Source organism: Procambarus clarkii, chromosome 55, assembly GCF_040958095.1.
Source record: "Procambarus clarkii isolate CNS0578487 chromosome 55, FALCON_Pclarkii_2.0, whole genome shotgun sequence".
Lineage (NCBI taxonomy): Eukaryota > Metazoa > Arthropoda > Malacostraca > Decapoda > Cambaridae > Procambarus > Procambarus clarkii.
The window spans coordinates 612,388-636,556 of record NC_091204.1 but is presented as its reverse complement, the minus strand read 5'-3'; positions in this window follow the sequence as shown (position 1 = coordinate 636,556).

Here is a 24,169-nt window from a genome sequence, read left to right as displayed (position 1 = left end):
GTCGTGGCACCGATGATGGCTGGTCACAGACGGTATTTCTGGTACCGGTCCGGCGGTCCTTCAGGGAGACGGGAACCTGGAATACAGGGGTTTGATCATTTAGAGTGACAGCGACAGTGGGCAAGTCAGTACTCACAGCATACGCCTCTACTAGGCTCACACCTAGTTCCAACAGGGCTTCTCGTACATCGAGGATGGCATTCGCTCTGCCACCGTCAGGTCGACCAACGTTCCGTATAACGCTGCATCCCAGCTCAGCAATCACACGGTGGGTGTCAACCTGTCGGAAACAGTCACTCCTAATATCATCTCTCGTACCCCCTGTATCTACCATCACCTTCCAGGTCCCTTCTTTGACTGCAACACTCACAGTGCACGTCTCTAATCCCTGCCATCTCTTCATGGTGTTCATGGGAGCCATCATCTGTCGGGTCGCCACTGGTCCTTACTGAGAACACACACGAGAACAAAACAAAATACTGCTAAGAAACATATGGCCAACCGAGGGATAAGCTTCCTGAGCCTGTAATGTCCATAGCCCGCTACATCCATTAGCCTGGTTTGGACCAAAGAGGGCACTAAAACCTTCGCACATACCTCACATACCTCCGACGTCTGGGGAATCTCTGGCCGGTTCAATGAACGCTGTACCTTGCCATACCGCAAGTGCTCATCCGCCTTCGCTCCAGACTCGTCGGTATCCGCGGGTGCTTGCACACGAGACCTCTCTTCATGCTCAGTTGCCTCTGCCTCCTTAACCTCATGTTCCTCGTCGGGAGAAGAATCAGGAGACTCTGTTAGAATACTGTAGACTCTGTTGTCAATCTGTAGGTGAGAGGAAGGATTAAACATATTTAATTCCGGGCCTGTCCGTACCTGGACATTACCACTGCCTGCTGTTACCTCAGACCTTGCTGTTCCGGCTGACTCGTTCACAATCTTGGGATGATTGTTGCTCCAATCTGTCACCAAGTCGTTGGCTAGTACCACGTCAATCCTAACGAGGCTAGGTGTGGGAGCCGCATCCCCTAAATGTGTGACGTTGAGCCCCTCTCCAAGAGCCAGAAGCGCCAAGGGTGATCTCCTAGTGAAGTATTAGCACTCTACCGAGTTGTGGGTTGGGTTGTCCGTAGAGAAGGATCAACGACAACACCAACCAACCCACAGTCTATAATAAATTGGGGGCCTGTGTCCGGGAGAGTGAACTGACACACCCACACCCTGTCCAAGAGTGGATTTGTACACCCTTGCTGAAATAGATAAACTGTGTGACTGCAGGTGTTTACTCTCTCTCTTGGGAAGACTCACAGGACAAAGATGGATAAGGTGCAAGCGTTTGTGGAGTCAGGCAAGCCTGAGGACTTAGAAGGTTGCACGAGGGATCAATTGAAACAAATAGCAGAAAAATGTGGCATTAGGTTGAAAGCATCTACAGTAGCTGGGATGAAGGATGAGATCCTGAGGCAGTTAAGAGCCAAAAATGAAGCGGCAGAGCATGGAGCCCAGAAAGGAGCTGAAAGTGGAAAGGAGGATGATGGGCAGGATGAAGTGAGATCCCAAGGATCGAGTAGGAGCAGCAGGAGTAGCCGCAGTAGCAGGAGTAGCCGAAATAGGAGCTTGAAGAGATTCCAGTTAGAGCTCCAGATGCAGCAACAACGAGAGGATAAGGAGAGACAGTTCCAGCTGGAAAAGATGAAATTAGAACTCCAGATGAAAAATGAAGCAGAGAAGGAAAAAGAAAAAAACAGGCTGGAAGTAGAGAAGGAAAAAGAAAAAACCAGGCTGGAAGTAGAAAAAGAGAAAACCAGACTGGAAGTAGAAAAAGAGAAAGCAAAACTGGAGGTCGAAAAAGAGAAAGCAAAACTAGAGGTCGAAAAAGAAAAAGAGAGAACAAAACAATTGCAGATAGAAGCGAACAGAACCTTGGCTGAGCAAAGGATTAAACATGGGTTGCCAGAGAGCACCACCCAGGTATCACACCCACCAGATGTTAGGGTTAGGGAGAAGGACATTCCCTTGTTTGTTCCCGAAGAGGCAGAGAGCTTCTTCGAGCATTTTGAAAAAGTAGCCAGTATCAAGGAGTGGCCACAGGAGGAATGGGCCCAGCTGGTCCAGTTAAGATTGACCGGTGCAGCCAGGGAGGCATACACTCAATTGTCACTGGAAGAGTGCCAGGATTATGCCACGGTAAAGAGCAGCATATTGCGCTCGTTTCAGTTAACCCCAGAAGCTTATAGAAAGCGCTTCAGAGAGATGGTGAAGGTTGGAGCGTGTACTTTTGCTGAGACAGCAAGAGATCTGGAAAGACGATTCCAGAAGTGGATTGAGGCTGCTGGAGTTGGATCTTACGCTGACCTGAAGCAACTGATGGTCATGGAGAAGTTCTTGGAGATGATGCATCCAGAAACAAAGTTCAAGATCCAAGAAGCAGGGATAAAGGAGGTGAAAGATGCCACAGATAGGGCGGATATGATTACTGAAGCATACAAGAGCTTGAGGGAGAACAGAGTGAGAAGCGAGGCGAGACGCAGCAATAGCAGACCCAATGGAGTCTGGGGAGGAAGAAATTATGAGAGACCCAGAAGAGTCTGGGGTGAGAAGAATTTTGATAAATGGGCAGATAAAAGTAAGTACCCTAAAACTCAGAAGAGTAGGTCGCGTACTTCGTCTGAAAGTGAAGATGGAGGAGCTAAACGAGAAACTAATCGTTATCTAGGGAATCAAGAGTCCAATAAAGCTCCACAGAGTGCAAGTAGTGTACCTGGCCCGAGGAATTCTCATACGAGTGGGTAGAGTCAGAGCTACTCTGGTACATATAGAAGAGACTTTTCCCAGATGAGATGTTACAATTGTAACGGATTGGGTCACGTGATGCGAGACTGTCGGCAGGGCAAGAGAGTTGTGACCCTGGCCATGTGTGACCCCCGAAGCACATATGAAGCACATGTGTTCCGAGACAAACCACAGAAGATGAACTTAGTGAACGAGAGGTATAGGCCGTTCATGAGCATAGGTTGGATCAGTGTAGGAGGCCAACCTGAGGTAGAAGTTGGTATTATAAGAGATACCTGAGCTAATCAGAGTTTGATTACGAGAAGCCTGATTGGGAATGATCGACGGTTAGCTGGCAGGAGTAAGATAAGAGTATATGGGTTGTTGTCTGAGAGTGACATGCCCGTATGCACTGTCCAGCTAAGGTCGGAATATGTGTCGGCAGAGGTGATGTTGGGAGTGTGCCCCGACATACCTATTCCAGGAGTCCAAGTGATCCTGGGGAATGACTTGTGTGGGACAAAGGTGTTGCCAACAGTCATAGCGGAGACTGTGCCAGAGGAGTGCCCAGAAGGCCACGGCACGGGTGGGACACCTGAGAGTGTGAACCTGACTGACATCCGAGGAGATGAGTCAGGAGACCGCCAAGCCATTGAGTACCCTGTCTCGGTAGTGATGAAGGCAGAGGTGGCAGATTGAAGGCAGAGGTGGCAGGAAAACTTGGCTTATTAGGCAAATCGGGCCTTGAATAGTAGGCTGAGAAGTGCGTTCTGGCTACTAGTAGCCAGAACGCACTTCTCAGCCTACTATTCAAGGCCCGATTTGCCTAATAAGCCAAGTTTTCATGAATTAATTGTTTTTCGACTACCTAACCTACCTAACCTAACCTAACCTAACTTTTTCTGCTACCTAACCTAACCTATAAAGATAGGTTAGGTTAGGTTAGGTAGGGTTGGTTAGGTTTGGTCATATATCTACGTTAATTTTAACTCCAATAAAAAAATATTGACCTCATGCATAATGAAATGGGTAGCTATATCATTTCATAGGACAAAAATTAGAGAAAAAATATTAATTCTGGAAAACTTGGCTTATTAGGCAAATCGGGCCTTGCATAGTAGGCCGAGAAGTGCATTCTGGCTACTAGGTACGACATATATATATATATATATATATATATATATATATATATATATATATATATATATATGTCGTACCTAGTAGCCAGAACTCACTTCTCAGCCTACTATTCAAGGCCCGATTTGCCTAATAAGCCAAGTTTTCCTGAATTAATATATTTACTATAATTTTTTTCTTATGAAATGATAAAGCAACCCTTTTCTCTATGTATGAGGTCAATTTTTTTTTATTAGAGTTAAAATTAACGTAGATATATGACCGAACCTAACCAACCCTACCTAACCTAACCTAACCTATATTTATAGGTAAGGTTAGGTTAGGTAGCCAAAAAAAGCTAGGTTAGGTTAGGTTAGGTAGGTTAGGTAGACGAAAAAACATTAATTCATGAGAACTTGGCTTATTAGGCAAATCGGGCCTTGAATAGTAGGCTGAGAAGTGCGTTCTGGCTATTAGGTACGACATATATATATATATATATATATATGTCGTACCTAATAGCCAGAACGCACTTCTCAGCCAACTATGCATGGCCCAATTTGCCTAATAAGCCAAATTTTCATGAATTAATGTTTTTCGACTACCTAACCTACCTAACCTAACCTAACCTAACTTTTTCTGCTACCTAACCTAACCTAATTGATAGTGATAGGTTAGGTTAGGTTAGGTAGGGTTGGTTAGGTTCGGTCATATATCTACGTTAATTTTAACTCCAATAAAAAAAATTGACCTCATACATAATGAAATGGGTAGCTTTATCACTTTATAAGGAAAAAATTAGAAAAAATATATTAATTCAGGCAAACTTGGCTTATTAGGCAAATCGGGCCTTGCATAGTAGGCTGAGAAGTGCGTTCTGGCTATTAGGTACGACATATATATATATATATATATATATATATATATATATATATATATATGTCGTACCTAATAGCCAGAACGCACTTCTCAGCCTATTATTCAAGGCCCGATTTGCCTAATAAGCCAAGTTTTCATGAATTAATGTTTTTTCGTCTACCTAACCTACCTAACCTAACCTATCCTAGCTTTTTTTGGCTACCTAACCTAACCTTACCTATAAATATAGGTTAGGTAGGGTTGGTTAGGTTCGGTCATATATCTACGTTAATTTTAACTCCAATAAAAAAAAATTGACCTCATACATAGAGAAAAGGGTTGCTTTATCATTTCATAAGAAAAAAATTATATTAAATATATTAATTCAGGAAAACTTGGCTTATTAGGCAAATCGGGCCTTGAATAGTAGGCTGAGAAGTGAGTTCTGGCTACTAGGTACGACATATATATATATATGTCGTACCTAGTAGCCAGAACGCACTTCTCAGCTTACTATGCAAGGCCCGATTTGCCTAATAAGCCAAGTTTTCCTGAATTAATATATTTTCTCTAATTTTTTTCTTATGAAATGATAAAGCTACCCATTTCATTATGTATGATGTCATTTTTTTTTTATTGGAGTTAAAATTAACGTAGATATATGACCGAACCTAACCAACCCTACCTAACCTAACCTATCCTATCTTCATAGGTTAGGTTAGGTTAGGTAGCCGAAAAAGTTAGGTTAGGTTAGGTTAGGTAGGTTAGGTTGTCGAAAAAACATTAATTCATGAAAACTTGGCTTATTAGGCAAATCGGGCCTTGCATAGTAGGCTGAGAAGTGCGTTCTGGCTACTAGGTACGACATATATATATATATATATATATATATATATATATATATATATGTCGTACCTAATAGCCAGAACGCACTTCTCAGCCTACTATTCAAGGCGCGATTTGCCTAATAAGCCAAGTTTTCATGAATTAATGTTTTTTCGTCTACCTAACCAACCTAACCTAACCTAACCTAGCTTTTTTTGGCTACCTAACCTAACCTTACCTATAAATATAGGTTAGGTTAGGTTAGGTAGGGTTGGTTAGGTTCGGTCATATATCTACGTTAATTTTAACTCCAATAAAAAAAAATTGACCTCATACATAGTGAAAAGGGTAGCTTTATCATTTCATAAGAAAAAAATTATAGTAAATATATTAATTCAGGAAAACTTGGCTTATTAGGCAAATCGGGCCTTGAATAGTAGGCTGAGAAGTGAGTTCTGGCTACTAGGTACGACATATATATATATATATATATATATATATATATATATATATATATATATGTCGTACCTAGTAGCCAGAACTCACTTCTCAGCCTACTATTCAAGGCCCGATTTGCCTAATAAGCCAAGTTTTCCTGAATTAATATATTTACTATAATTTTTTTCTTATGAAATGATAAAGCAACCCTTTTCTCTATGTATAAGGTCATTTTTTTTTTATTGGAGTTAAAATTAACGTAGATATATGACCGAACCTAACCAACCCTACCTAACCTAACCTAACCTATATTTATAGGTAAGGTTAGGTTAGGTAGCCAAAAAAAGCTAGGTTAGGTTAGGTTAGGTAGGTTAGGTAGACGAAAAAACATTAATTCATGAAAACTTGGCTTATTAGGCAAATCGGGCCTTGAATAGTAGGCTGAGAAGTGCGTTCTGGCTATTAGGCACGACATATATATATATATATATATATATATATATATATGTCGTACCTAGTAGCCAGAACACACTTCTCAGCCTACTATGCAAGGCCCGATTTGCCTTATAAGCCAAGTTTTCCTGAATTAATATATTTTCTCTAATTTTTTTCTTATGAAATGATAAAGCTACCCATTTCATTACGTATGAGGTCAATTTTTTTTTATTGCAGTTAAAATTAACGTAGATATATGACCGAACCTAACCAACCCTACCTAACCTAACCTAACCTATCTTTATAAGTTAGGTTAGGTTAGGTAGCCGAAAAAGTTAGGTTAGGTTAGGTTAGGTAGGTTAGGTAGTCGAAAAACAATTAATTCATGAAAACTTGGCTTATTAGGCAAATCGGGCCTTGCATAGTAGGCTGAGAAGTGCGTTCTGGCTACTAGGTACGACATATATATATATATATATATATATATATATATATATATATATATAGGTAGTCGAAAAACAATTAATTCATGAAAACTTGGCTTATTAGGCAAATCGGGCCTTGCATAGTAGGCTGAGAAGTGCGTTCTGGCTACTAGGTACGACATATATATATATATATATATATATATATATATATATATATATATAGGTAGTCGAAAAACAATTAATTCATGAAAACTTGGCTTATTAGGCAAATCGGGCCTTGCATAGTAGGCTGAGAAGTGCGTTCTGGCTACTAGGTACGACATATATATATATATATATATATATATATATATATATATATATATATATATATATATATATATATATATATATATATATTGGCATATATATATATATATTGTCCCCACATTGGCACCAGAGGTGGTACCCTCACAAAATTTTATATATATATGTATATGTATATATATATATATATATATATATATATATATATATATATATATATATATATATATATATATATATATATATATATATATATGTATATATTATATATAAAACAGTATAATAACAGCAAAAACACTAAGTTATTGTTCTAAAAATATAATAAACATGTAACTACTGTAATATTTTTTAGCATAGCAATGTTCCACACATTTAATTATATAAATTTCTCAAATTACACATTATTGAATAATAGTACTAAAAAAAAATAAAAACCATTCAGAATATTGGAAGAAATATGTAAAAAAATATATTTGTAGGAACTCTTGCACCACGGCTGCCTCTAGGCCAAGCACTACCAGGTGTCTATTCACTCAGTACCTGTGGATTGTGAAATTTCCTTGCTCCATCACGACCAAGCTAAGTTACATACAATTTTGTTTCCTTTTAGTTTCCCGTGATTAGGGAAAGCATTTCAACAATATCAGGAAGAAAAAATTTGGGGGAATAATTTGTTGCATGCACTATAGGGTTATTATTAAATAGATGTGTAGTACTGTACATTTAAAAAAAATATTATTATCAATGAAGTTTTATATATATATATATATATATATATATATATATATATATATATATATATATATATATATATATATATATGTCGTACCTAGTAGCCAGAACGCACTTCTCAGCCTACTATGCAAGGCCCGATTTGCCTAATAAGCCAAGTTTTCATGAATTAATTGTTTTTCGATTACCTAACCAACCTAACCTAACCTAACCTAACTTTTTCGGCTACCTAACCTAACCTAACCTATAAAGATAGGTTAGGTTAGGTTAGGTAGGGTTGGTTAGGTTCGGTCATATATCTACGTTAATTTTAACTCAAATAAAATAAAATTGACCTCATACATAATGAAATGGGTAGCTTTATCATTTCATAAGAAAAAATTTAGAGAAAATATATTAATTCATGAAAACTTGGCTTATTAGGCATATCGGGCCTTGCATAATAGGCTGAGAAGTGCGTTCTGGCTACTAGGTACGACATATATATATATATATATATATATATATATATATATATATATATATATGTCGTACCTAGTAGCCAGAACTCACTTTTCAGCCTACAATGCAAGGCCCGATTTGCCTAATAAGCCAAGTTTTCATGAAATAATATATTTTCTCAAATTTTTTTCTTATGAAATGATAAAGCAACCCATTTCATTATGTAAGAGGTGAATTTTTTTTTATTGGAGTTAAAATTAACGTAGATATATGACCGAACCTAACCAACCCTACCTAACCTAACCTAACCTATCTTTATAGGTTAGGTTAGGTTAGGTAGCCGAAAAAGTTAGGTTAGGTTAGGTTAGGTAGGTTAGGTAGTCGAAAAGCAATTAATTCATGAAAACTTGGCTTATTAGGCAAATCGGGCCTTGCATAGTAGGCTCAGAAGTGAGTTCTGGCTACTAGGTACGACATATATATATATATATATATATATATATATATATATATATATATATATATATGTCGTACCTAGTAGCCAGAACTCACTTTTTGGCCTACTATTCAAGGCCCGATTTGCCTAATAAGCCAAGTTTTCCTGAATTAATATATTTTTTCTAATTTTTTTCTTATGAAATGATAAAGCTACCCATTTCATTATGTATGAGGTCAATTGTTTCTTATTGGAGTTAAAATTAACGTAGATATATGACCGAACCTAACCAACCCTACCTAACCTAACCTAACCTATCTTTATAGGTTAGGTTAGGTTAGGTAGCCGAAAAAGTTAGGTTAGGTTAGGTTAGGTAGGTTAGGGAGTCGAAAAAGCATTAATTCATGAAAACTTGGCTTATTAGGCAAATCGGGCCTTGCATAGTAGGCTGAGAAGTGCGTTCTGGCTACTAGGTACGACATATATATATATATATATATATATATATATATATATGTCGTACCTAATAGCCAGAACGCACTTCTCAGCCTACTATTCAAGGCCCGATTTGCCTAATAAGCCAAGTTTTCATGAATTAATGTTTTTTCGTCTACCTAACCTACCTAACCTAACCTAACTTAGCCTTTTTTGGCTACCTAACCTAACCTTACCTATAAATATAGGTTAGGTTAGGTTAGGTAGGGTTGGTTAGGTTCGGTCATATATCTACGTTAATTTTAACTCCAATAACAAAAAATTGACCTCATACATAATGAAATGGGTAGCTTTATCTTTTCATAAGAACAAAATTTGAGAAAATATATTAATTCAGGAAAACTTGGCTTATTAGGCAAATTTGGCCTTGCATAGTAGGCTGACAAGTGCGTTCTGGCTACTAGGTACGACATATATATATATATATATATATAATAATAATAATAATAAATATATGCCAGCTGTGGAATTGAGTTGAGAATGTTGTGATCTCAAGTCCTGGACGGCGAGGAGAGTATTAAGCCGCCCAGAGACATTTTTCGTGGGCTGTGTGGAGCGCCCTGACCAGACGCCGTCAGAGGGATAGCGCCCTCGACTAGACAATCTGTGGTAAGCACGATTTAAGCCAGTTCGTCGTGATTGCTTGTAGTTGGTTGTGTGCCCAGCGACAGTAGCAATGTTTATTTATAAGTTGGAAATGTTTTGGTAAGGCAGGAAGTGTAAATGAGAGGACGGAGATGAGAGAGACAGCTGGAGGGACAAGCAGCGTTTCCTCTCCCATCGACCGCCTGAAGCCAACTGATGGAGTCCAGCTCCTGGTGGCGAAGGACCCTCCCTGAGTGAGTGAGGCCTGCCGGGCGAGGTGAAGCATGGACCCGCACCAAAACGGGGGAGTCCACTCTCACAGTATGAAGAAAGCAGATGGATATAGGAGGCAAACATATTGTGTGGTTATTTTTTGTTTAGTTGTAACATTTTTATTGGAGTGTCGATGGGTTGCAGGTTTGTCTTTGGGGAAGAAGTTGCTGAGAACTTCGATACCAGCACAGAGGGAGTAGTTGATGAGACTCCAAGGTAGTGGAGGAGAGGACCTCGAGCTGTGAGGAGAAGCAGTGAAGAGGAGTGTCACGTGCTTCTGGAGAGGTGGTGAAGCACCATAGTTGCTCGAGAAAACTTCATGGTGTAACAGCCAGGAGAGCTGTGGAGAACCCTAGCAGAAGTGGTGAAGCACCGAAGTGCTCAAGGAAGACTTCATGGTGCAGCAGCCTGGAAGAGCTGCAGAGGATCCTGGTAGTTAAACCCGGAAGAACCTGAAGAGATCAGGGTAGTGAACTTCCAGATGTGGAAGGGACGTTCTAAATGATTACTTGTAGGGAAGTGATAGTGTTTGGTTGTCATTAGCGTGCAAGGCGCAATGAAAGGCGAGTGATAGTTTGCCATTTTTGTGCCAAGGCGTTTATACTGAAGTTTAGAGTTACAGTCGTAGGCTGGATTACCTACAGATGTATGTGTTCTAGGACCGATAAGGGGGATCGATTGATCATTTGCTGTGTATCAAGGAACATTTATACTGATATATATATGTGCAGCATTCATATGCTGATTTTCCTTTTACTTGTTTATAGATATATATATATTATCTTGCTGATAGTGCAACATTGTATTGTAAGACTTGATCTACTTGAGGTTGATAGTATCAGGTGGTGAATCAGAAGATAGGATACCACTTGATAAGCTGATGATAGAGTTCTGATGGTGTTGGAGTGCAAAGCGACTGAAATAGCATAGAGTGTAGGATTCATTATTATTATATGTCTGTAAGTATTGTGTATGTGCTTCGTCCAGTAAAGGTATTCAAATTTGCTGGTGTTTGCCCTTGTCCTAGTGAGGCTTCCCAGGAAGTAGTAAAGAAGGAGAGAGAGAGAGAGAGAAAGAACCAAGAACCACTGCTGTGGACAGGGTAGAACAGAAAACTAGTAAGTCAAAGGGAATTGAGGAGATCATATCACATAAGGAGAGAGTGGGGGGGTCACAGCGGCTCGAGAGGGTGTGTGCACGTGACAACGAGGCAAAGTATTGGAGCCGCATCCCCTAAACGTGTGACGTTGAGCCCCTCTCCAAGAGCCCGAAGCGCCCAGGGTGATCTCCTGGTAAAGTATAAGCACTCTACCGAGTTGTGGGTTGGTTGTCCAGAAAGAAGGAGCAACGACAACACCAACCAACACAACTATAATACCCTCCACCACCACCACCACCCACACTACCCATCCACCACCACCACCACCACCCACACTACCCCTCCACCACCACCACCACCCACACTACCCATCCACCACCACCACCACCACCCACACTACCCATCCACCACCACCACCCACACTACCCATCCACCACCACCACAACCACCCACACTACCCCTCCACCACCACCAACACCACCCACACTACCCCTCCACCACCACCACCTCCACCACCCACACTACCCCTCCACCACCACCACCACCACCACCACCACCCACACTACTCCTCCACCACCACCACCACCACCCACACTACCCCTCCACCACCACCACCCACACTACCCCTCCACCACCACCACCACCACCCACACTACCCCTCCACCACCACCACCACCACCCACACTACCCCTCCACCACCACCACCACCACCACCCACACTACCCCTCCACCCCCACTACCACCACCCACACTACCCCTCCACCACCACCACCACCACCCACACTACCCCTCCACCACCACCACCACCACCACCCACACTACCCCTCTACCACCACCACCACCACCCACACTACCCATCCACCACCACCACCACCACCCACACTACCCCTCCACCACCACCACCACTACCCCTCCACCACCACCACCACTACCCCTCCACCACCACCACCACCACCCACACTACCCCTCCACCACCACCACCTCCACCACCCACACTACCCCTCCACCACCACCACCCACACTACCCCTGCACCACCACCACCACCACCACCCACACTACCCCTCTACCACCACCACCACCACCCACACTACCCCTCCACCACCACCACCACCACCCACACTACCCCTGCACCACCACCACCACCACCCACACTACCCCTCTACCACCACCACCACCACCACCACTACCCCTCCACCACCACCACCACCACCACCACCACCACCACTACCCCTCCACCACCACCCACACTACCCCTCCACCACCACCACCACCCACACTACCCCTCCACCACCACCACCACCACCCACACTACCTCTCCACCACCACCACCACCCACACCACCCCTCCACCACCACCACCCTCACTACCCCTCCACCACCACCACTCACACTACCCCTCCACCACCACCACCCTCACTACCCCTCCACCACCACCACTCACACTACCCCTCCACCACCACCACTCACACTACCCCTCCACCACCACCACCCACACCACCCCTCCACCACCACCACTCACACTACCCCTCCACCACCACCACTCACACTACCCCACCACCATCACCACCCACACTACCCCTCCACCACCACCACCCTCACTACCCCTCCACCACCACCACCCACACTACCTCTCCACCACCACCACCACCCACACCACCCCTCCACCACCACCACCCTCACTACCCCTCCACCACCACCACTCACACTACCCCTCCACCACCACCACTCACACTACCCCACCACCACCACCACCCACACTACCCCTCCACCACCACCACCACCCACACTACCTCTCCACCACCACCACCACCCACACCACCCCTCCACCACCACCACTCACACTACCCCTCCACCACCACCACTCACACTACCCCACCACCATCACCACCCACACTACCCCTCCACCACCACCACCCTCACTACCCCTCCACCACCACCACCCACACTACCCCTCCACCACCACCACTCACACTACCCCTCCACCACCACCACCCTCACTACCCCTCCACCACCACCACCCACACTACCCCTCCACCACCACCACTCACACTACCCCTCCACTACCACCACCCACACTACCCCTCCACCACCACCACCACCCACACTACCCCTCCACCACCACCACCACCCACACTACCTCTCCACCACCACCACCACCCACACCACCCCTCCACCACCACCACCCTCACTACCCCTCCACCACCACCACTCACACTACCCCTCCACCACCACCACCCTCACTACCCCTCCACCACCACCACTCACACTACCCCTCCACCACCACCACTCACACTACCCCTCCACCACCACCACCCACACCACCCCTCCACCACCACCACTCACACTACCCCTCCACCACCACCACTCACACTACCCCACCACCATCACCACCCACACTACCCCTCCACCACCACCACCCTCACTACCCCTCCACCACCACCTACCCACACTACCTCTCCACCACCACCACCACCCACACCACCCCTCCATCACCACCACCCTCACTACCCCTCCACCACCACCACTCACACTACCCCTCCACCACCACCACTCACACTACCCCACCACCACCACCACCCACACTACCCCTCCACCACCACCACCACCCACACTACCCCACCACCACCACCCACACCACCCCTCCACCACCACCACTCACACTACCCCTCCACCACCACCACTCACACTACCCCACCACCATCACCACCCACACTACCCCTCCACCACCACCACCCTCACTACCCCTCCACCACCACCACCCACACTACCCCTCCACCACCACCACTCACACTACCCCTCCACTACCACCACTCACACTACCAATCCACCACCACCACTCACACTACCCCTCCACCACCCACACTACCCCTCCACCACCACCACTCACACTACCCCTCCACTACCACCACTCACACTACCAATCCACCACCACCACTCACACTACCCCTCCACCACCCACACTACCCCTCCACCACCACCACTCACACTACCAATCCACCACCACCACTCACACTACCCCTCCACCACCCACACTACCCCTCCACCACTACCACCAACACTACTCCTCAAACACTACCAACCACACTAAACCACCACCACCACCACTACCACCCACTAAGTCGTTGCCTGGTACTGGCTGTGTAAGGGAGGGCGTTGTTTGGTGGATCGGCGACGTGTGGCCCCCACTACCCCCTGTTCGCCGGACTGAAACGATTGGGCTTGAATTTTCTTGCCGAGCGTCATGCCCTGCACTTGAGATTGTGTTGCTGGATATGCCTCGAGTTCCTGTGGCCGACCTGTACGGACTCCAGTTGTTAACGACCCAGAGGGCACTCGTGAAGTTTCGCTCTGCGACAGTTTACAGGGACTTCGTGGCAAGCTATGATGGGAGGACATTGACGCTCCCTGGGGACGGTGGTACCGTTACTATTTGGGACCTTTGTTGTGCTGTTACTTATGTGGCGCTGCATTGTGTGCCTTTTGAATACTCCGAGGCCCTGCTAGGAGGTATTTTAACCAGTTTGGAACAGTGGTTTCCCTCCGAATGAACTCTGTCTCTTTCGGCAGGTGGCGTGGGGTCTCCTGTGGTACTCGGACTCTCGCCTTGAGACTCAAGTCCCTGGTTCCCTCCTTAGTTACCTAGATGGGGTACACTCTGCGAGCGTTCTATGCAGGGCAGCCACGCTCCTGTTTTCGTTGTGGTCTTTAGGGGCATCTGGCAGCCGCTTGCACTGGGGTCATGGCTGCACTCGTTAATCTGTTCCGGGAAAAGGATTTTCCCCCGTTGATGGCGCAGGACCTGTCGCCTCGTGATGGAGTGGGTGGGGAGGTTTCCGTGCCGCCTGCTTGTATACCACCATCCCTGCAGGTGGTGGTTCCGAGTTCCTCGGCTGCTTGCCCAGCGTGTGTGGATGGTGGTGTCTATGACGAGGTGGTGGTGTGTGCAGCTCCGTCCCCTCTTCGCTTCCGACGGCTTCTGCACTTGTTTCATCCTCTGCTCCTCTGTCGCTTACGACATCCCTGCAGATTCCCTCACCTGTGGTGCTCCCTCCTCCTCTGCCTGCTGCACCTGTTCTTTCTCCTGTCTTCTCTGTGGGTGGCGGTCTCGTACTCCAGGTCGTTGAGACTGAAATTCTGCTTGGTCATGCTCCCCCGGTTGTGGGGGTAGCCTACCGCTGGCTCTTCTCGGGTGCCCCCTGCAGGGGGTGACAGCTCTGATGACCAACGGCCTGTCCCCAAGTGTTCACGTATGGATACAGGTGCTTCATGTCTTTGTACGTGGGCTGAGGAATGTGAGGATGCAGCGTGTGTTGATTCATCTACGAGCTACTCGTCTGTGGAGTGTGAGGATGGTGCGTCTGGTGCTGGTGTGATTCTGGTGGATGGTGTGGGCCCTGGTGTGGCTCCTGCTGTAGGGGGTGGGGGCCGGTGTGGGGCCTGTGGCTCTTGCTTCGGGTGCGTCGCCCATGTCGGATGTTTCCGGTTCCTCGTGGGGGTTGATTCCCCTTAGCGAGGTTGAGGGTGAGCGTGACGACCTGGTGATGGTGCTGAAGAAAGCTGCATGCTCTGAGGGTTCCGTGCCCCCTCCCCTGTCACCTATTTCGTCTGCGACGGTTTTGCCGCCTCTCGAGTCTACGGCCGTTTCTTCTGTGTCTCCTGCTTTGTCAGAGGAGGTGTTACCGCCTTGGCAGACTCTGCCCGCTGTTCCGGTATCTCTTGCTTCCACGTCGAAGGTGTTTCTGCCTTGTTCTTCGTCTTCGGTGTCCTCTGGTTGGGGGCGTTCGCTTTCGCCGGATTTGGTGGTTCCTGAGTATATGCCATACCCGCGACATCGTGGGGGCGTTTTCCCTACCGAACTGGAGTATTTGATATGGGAGGCTTACAAGAGGAAGTATCCATCGAGACTGTTCCCTGAGAAATATGATATCTGATTACTTGTTGTGGTGTTGCTTGCGCCTGGCGTGGTTGTGGGGTGGTTTGTGTGCATTATGCTCTTTTTCAAATTTGTTATGTCTATGTTAGGGGAAGGAAAACCCTGATTTTAAACCTCCGCTGCCTTGCGGCCATACCCCTTTTTTGGGAAAGGCTTCAGGAGTCAACCTCGAGGAAAAATCCGGAGTTGGAGCCCCTAAGGCAGCTCGTTGTTGACGTCGACCTCGTTCTGGCAGCTCCTGCGACGTTGCTGGAACCATGTATATTGGCATTTGCCTTTCTATTGGATAATTTCAGCAACGTGGAGAGGGGGGACCTGCTGCATGGGTAACAGCTTCTCCTCCATATCTAACTACCCAGACTTTGCGCCCTGTCAGGGTGCAACTCCATAGTCTTTCGAGACTGAAGGATGCCTACTACTATGTCTATGTTCTATTTACTATGTTATGAACATTGCTTTGTTGCTTTGTACTACATTCACGTTAATATGTTGTCTTTATTATGTTATGTTTACTATGTTCTGTTTCCTAGTTATATATACTGTGTTGTATGGTGCTTGTTGTATTCCTTTGTTATATTTACTGTGTTCTACTTACTATGATGTATTTCCAGTGTTATATTTACCATCATGTATTTCCTGTGTTTCGGTTCTGTTTTCACAATTTGTTTTTCATTGGTGCTGTTTTGATTTGTACGCGGGGTTGGTGTGTCATGGGGCATGTATTTTTCGAATGTGCTGTGTGTCGTCTGTGTATTCTGTGCTATAGTTATGTGGTATGGTGTCTGTTGTTGAATGGTGTGACATGTGATGCATGTGTTCTGGTTTTGTTTTACGTGGTATATATGTAATTTTGTTTTGTTTCCACATTTGGTTTCATTGGAGTTCTATGTACATTTTTGTCATTACAGACACCTTTGGCACTTCCCGTCTGGGTAGTACAGCTTTTGTTTCTTTTGTGTGTTTTTTATGTTCCTATGTATTTTTTATTGTTCTTTGTTTCAGTTTTATGTTCTATTGCTCTGTGTGCCTTGTGATCTGTATTATTGTCATTCTGTGTTATTCTGTGCTTTCCTGTTGAATGCTACTGTGGTGTTACTTTGCATGCTCTGTTTTGTTATTTTTTGGTTTTGGTGCTTCGTCATCTTTTATGCTGTATTTACTTTGCTTTACAAATAAAAATGAAACAAATGAAAAACTACCACCCCCACTACACCTCCACCACTATCACCCACACTAGGCCTCCACAACTACCACCCACTCATCCCCCTTTACCACTACCACCCACTCATCCCCCTTTACCACTACCACCCACACTACCCCACCACCACCATCACCAACACTACCCCTCCACCACTACCAAACACACAACCCCTCGAACACCACCACCCACACTACACCACTACCATCCACACTACACCTCGACCACTATTACCCACACTACCCCTTAACCACTACCACCCACATTACCCCTCCTCTACCCGACCAACAATACCCCACCTCCACTTCCACCCACACTACACCACTACCACCCACACTAGCTCTCCCCTACTACCACCCAAACTTCCCCTCCAAAACCACCACCCTCACAGACCCCCTCCACAATTACCACACACACTACCCTTTCGTCCTAAACTCCACTACCCCCTCCTCCTACACACCACTACCCCTCCTCCTACACTCCACTACCCCTCCTCCTACACTCCACTACCCCTCCTCCTCCACACCACTACCCCCTCCTCCTACACACCACTACCCCCTCCTCCTACACTCCACTACCCCCCTCCTCCTACACACCACTACCCCCTCCTCCTACACACCACTACCCCCTCCTCCTACACACCACTATCCCCTCCTCCTACACACCACTACCCCCTCCTCCTACACACCACTACCCCCTCCTCCTACACACCACTACCCCCTCCTCCTACACACCACTACCCCCTCCTCCTACACACTACTACCATCTCCTCCTACACACCACAACCCCCTCCTCCTACACACCACTACCCCCTCCTCCTACACTCCACTACCCCCCTCCTCCTACACACCACTACCCCCTCCTCCTACACACCACTACCCCCTTTTCCTACACACCACTACCCCCTCCTCCTACACACCACTACCCCCTCCTACACACCACTACCCCCTCCTCCTACACACCACTACCCCCTCCTCCTACACACCACTACCCCCTCCTCCTACACACCACTACCCCCTCCTCCTACACACCACTACCCCCTCCTCCTACACACCACTACCCCCTTTTCCTACACTCCACTACCCCCTCCTCCTACACACCACTACCCTCTCCTCCTACACACCAATACCCCCTCCTCCTACACACCACTACCCCCTCCTCCTACACACCACTACCCCCTCCTCCTACACTCCACTACCCCCTCCTCCTACACACCACTACCCCCTCCTCCTACACACCACTACCCCCTCCTCCTACACACCACTACCCCCTCCTCCTACACTCCACTACCCCCTCCTCCTACACACCACTACCCCCTCCTCCTACAATCCACTACCCCCTCCTCCTACACACCACTACCCACTCCTCCTACACTCCACTACCCCCTCCTCCTACACTCCCCTACCCTCTCCTCCTACACTCCCCTACCCTCTCCTCCTACACACCACTACCCCCTCCTCCTACACACCACTACCCCCTCCTCCTACACACCACTACTCCCTTTTCCTACACACCACTACCCCCTCCTCCTACACACCACTACCCCCTCCTCCTACACACTACTACCCTCTCCTCCTACACACCACTACCCCCTTTTCCTACACACCACTACCCCCTCCTCCTACACACCACTACCCCCCTCCTCCTACACACCACTACCCCCTCCTCCTACACTCCCCTACCCTCTCCTCCTACACACCACTACCCCCTCCTCCTACACTCCCCTACCCTCTCCTCTGACACACCACTACCCCCTCCTCCTACACACCACTACCCCCTCCTCCTACACACCACTACCCCCTCCTCCTACACACCACTACCCCCTCCTCCTACACTCCACTACCCCCTCTTCCTACACACCACTACCCCCTCCTCCTACACACAACTACCCCCTCGTCCTACACACCACTACCCCCTCCTCCTACACACCACTACGCCCTCCTCCTACACACCACTACCCCCTTTTCCTACACACCACTACCCCCTCCTCCTCCTACACACCACTACCCCCTCTTCCTACACACTACTACCCTCTCCTCCTACACACCACTACCCCCTTTTCCTACACACCACTACCCCCTCCTCCTACACACCACTACCCCCTCCTCCTACACACCACTACCCCCTCCTCCTACACTCCCCTACCCTCTCCTCCTACACACCACTACCCCCTCCTCCTACACTCCCCTACCCTCTCCTCTGACACACCACTACCCCCTCCTCCTACACACCACTACCCCCTCCTCCTACACACCACTACCCCCTCCTCCTACACACCACTACCCCCTCCTCCTACACTCCACTACCCCCTCCTCCTACACACCACTACCCCCTCCTCCTACACACCACTACCCCCTCGTCCTACACACCACTACCCCCTCCTCCTACACACCACTACCCCCTCCTCCTACACACCACTACCCCCTCCTCCTACACACCACTACCCCCTCCTCCTACACACCACTACCCCCTTTCCTACACTCCACTACCCCCTCCTCCTACACACCACTACCCTCTCCTCCTACACACCACTACCCTCTCCTCCTACACTCCACTACCCCCTCCTCCTACCCACCACTACCCCCTCCTCCTACACTCCCCTACCCTCTCCTCCTACACACCACTACCCCCTCCTCCTACACACCACTACCCCCTCCTCCTACACACCACTACCCCCTTTTCCTACACACCACTACCCCTTCCTCCTACACACCACTAGCCCCTCCTCCTACACACCACTACCCCCTCCTCCTACACTCCCCTACCCTCTCCTCCTACACACCACTACCCCCCTCCTCCTACACTCCCCTACCCTCTCCTCCTACACACCACTACCCCCTCCTCCTACACACCACTACCCCCTCCTCCTACACTCCCCTACCCTCTCCTCCTACACACCACTACCCCCTCATCCTACACTCCACTACCCCCTCCTCCTACACATCCACTACCCCTCTCCTCCTACACACCACTACCCCCTCCTCCTACACACCACTACCCCCTCCTCCTACACACCACTACCCCCTCCTCCTACACACCACTACCCCCTCCTCCTACACTACCACTACCCCCTCCTCCTTACACTCCCCTACCCTCTACTCCTACACACCACTACCCCCTCCTCCTACACTCCCCTACCCCCTCCTCCTACACCCCACTACCCTCTCCTCCTACACACCACTACCCCCTCCTCCTACACACCACTACCCCCTCCTCCTACACACCACTACCCCTCTTCCTACACACCACTACCCCCTCCTCCTACACACCACTACCCCCTCCTCCTACACACCACTACCCCCTCCTCCTACACACCACTACCCCCTCCTCCTACACACCACTACCCCCTCCTCCTACACACCACTACCCCCTCCTCCTACACACCACTACCCCCTCCTCCTACACACCACTACCCCCTCCTCCTACACTACCACTACCCCCTCCTCCTACACACCACTACCCCCTCCTCCTACACACCACTACCCCCTCCTCCTACACACCACTACCCCCTCCTCCTACACACCACTACCCCCTCCTCCTACACACCACTACCCCCTCCTCCTACACACCACTACCCCCTCCTCCTACACACCACTACCCCCTCCTCCTACACACCACTACCCCCTCCTCCTACACATCCACTACCCCCTCCTCCTACACTCCACTACCCTCTCCTCCTACACACCACTACCCCCTCCTCCTACACACCACTACCCCCTCCTCCTACACACCACTACCCCCTTTTCCTACACACCACTACCCCCTCCTCCTACACACCACTACCCCCTCCTCCTACACACTACTACCCTCTCCTCCTACACACCACTACCCCCTTTTCCTACACACCACTACCCCCTCCTCCTACACACCACTACCCCCCTCCTCCTACACACCACTACCTCCTCCTCCTACACTCCCCTACCCTCTCCTCCTACACACCACTACCCCCTCCTCCTACACTCCCCTACCCTCTCCTCTGACACACCACTACCCCCTCCTCCTACACACCACTACCCCCTCCTCCTACACACCACTACCCCCTCCTCCTACACACCACTACCCCCTCCTCCTACACTCCACTACCCCCTCCTCCTACACACCACTACCCCCTCCTCCTACACACAACTACCCCTCTCGTCCTACACACCACTACCCCCTCCTCCTACACACCACTACCCCCTCCTCCTACACACCACTACCCCCTCCTCCTACACACCACTACCCCCTCCTCCTACACACCACTACCCCCTTTTCCTACACTCCACTACCCCCTCCTCCTACACACCACTACCCTCTCCTCCTACACACCACTACCCTCTCCTCCTACACTCCACTACCCCCTCCTCCTACCCACCACTACCCCCTCCTCCGTACACTCCCCTACCCTCTCCTCCTACACACCACTACCCCCTCCTCCTACACACCACTACCCCCTCCTCCTACACACCACTACCCCCTTTCCTACACACCACTACCCCTTCCTCCTACACACCACTAGCCCCTCCTCCTACACACCACTACCCCCTCCTCCTACACTCCCCTACCCTCTCCTCCTACACACCACTACCCCCCTCCTCCTACACTCCCCTACCCTCTCCTCCTACACACCACTACCCCCTCCTCCTACACACCACTACCCCCTCATCCTACACTCCCCTACCCCCTCCTCCTACACTCCACTACCCTCTCCTCCTACACACCACTACCCCCTCCTCCTACACACCACTACCCCTCTCCTCCTACACTCCACTACCCCCTCCTCCTACACACCACTACCCCCTCCTCCTACACACCACTACCCCCTCCTCCTACACACCACTACCCCCTCCTCCTACACACCACTACCCCCTCCTCCTACACACCACTACCCCCTCCTCCTACACACCACTACCCCCTCCTCCTACACACCACTACCCCCTCCTCCTACACACCACTACCCCCTCCTCCTACACTCCACTACCCCCTCCTCCTACACACCACTACCCCCTCCTCCTACACTCCACTACCCCCTCCTCCTACACACCACTACCCACTCCTCCTACACTCCACTACCCCCTCCTCCTACACTCCCCTACCCTCTCCTCCTACACACCACTACCCCCTCCTCCTACACACCACTACCCCCTCCTCCTACACACCACTACCCCCTTTTCCTACACACCACTACCCCCTCCTCCTACACACCACTACCCCCTCCTCCTACACACTACTACCCTCGCCTCCTACACACCACTACCCCCTTTTCCTACACACCACTACCCCCTCCTCCTACACACCACTACCCCCTCCTCCTACACACCACTACCCCCTCCTCCTACACTCCCCTACCCTCTCCTCCTACACACCACTACCCCCTCCTCCTACACTCCCCTACCCTCTCCTCTGACACACCACTACCCCCTCCTCCTACACACCACTACCCCCTCCTCCTACACACCACTACCCCCTCCTCCTACACACCACTACCCCCTCCTCCTACACTCCACTACCCCCTCCTCCTACACACCACTACCCCCTCCTCCTACACACCACTACCCCCTCGTCCTACACACCACTACCCCCTCCTCCTACACACCACTACCCCCTCCTCCTACACACCACTACCCCCTCCTCCTACACACCACTACCCCTTCCTCCTACACACCACTACCCCCTTTTCCTACACTCCACTACCCCCTCCTCCTACACACCACTACCCTCTCCTCCTACACACCACTACCCTCTCCTCCTACACTCCACTACCCCCTCCTCCTACCCACCACTACCCCCTCCTCCTACACTCCCTACCCTCTCCTCCTACACACCACTACCCCCTCCTCCTACACACCACTACCCCCTCCTCCTACACACCACTACCCCCTTTTCCTACACACCACTACCCCTTCCTCCTACACACCACTAGCCCCTCCTCCTACACACCACTACCCCCTCCTCCTACACTCCCCTACCCTCTCCTCCTACACACCACTACCCCCCTCCTCCTACACTCCCCTACCCTCTCCTCCTACACACCACTACCCCCTCCTCCTACACACCACTACCCCCTCCTCCTACACTCCCCTACCCTCTCCTCCTACACACCACTACCCCCTCATCCTACACTCCCCTACCCCCTCCTCCTACACTCCACTACCCTCTCCTCCTACACACCACTACCCCCTCCTCCTACACACCACTACCCCCTCCTCCTACACTCCCCTACCCTCTCCTCCTACACACCACTACCCCCTCCTCCTACACTCCCCTACCCCCTCCTCCTACACTCCCCTACCCTCTACTCCTACACACCACTACCCCCTCCTCCTACACTCCCCTACCCCCTCCTCCTACACTCCCCTACCCTCTCCTCCTACACACCACTACCCCCTCCTCCTACACTCCCCTACCCCCTCCTCCTACACACCACTACCCCCTCTTCCTACACACCACTACCCCCTCCTCCTACACTCCCCTACCCTCTCCTCCTACACACCACTACCCCCTCCTCCTACACTCCCCTACCCCCTCCTCCTACACTCCACTACCCCCTCCTCCTACACTCCCCTACCCTCTCCTCCTACACACCACTACCCTCTCCTCCTCCACACCACTACCCCCTCCTCCTACACACCACTACCCCCTCCTCCTACACACCACTACCCCCTCCTCCTGCACACCAGTACCCCCTCCTCCTACACACCACTACCCCCCTCCTACACACCACTACCCCCTCCTCCTACACACCACTACCCCCTCCTCCTACACACCACTACCCCCTCCTCCTACACACCACTACCCCCTCCTCCTGCACACCACTACC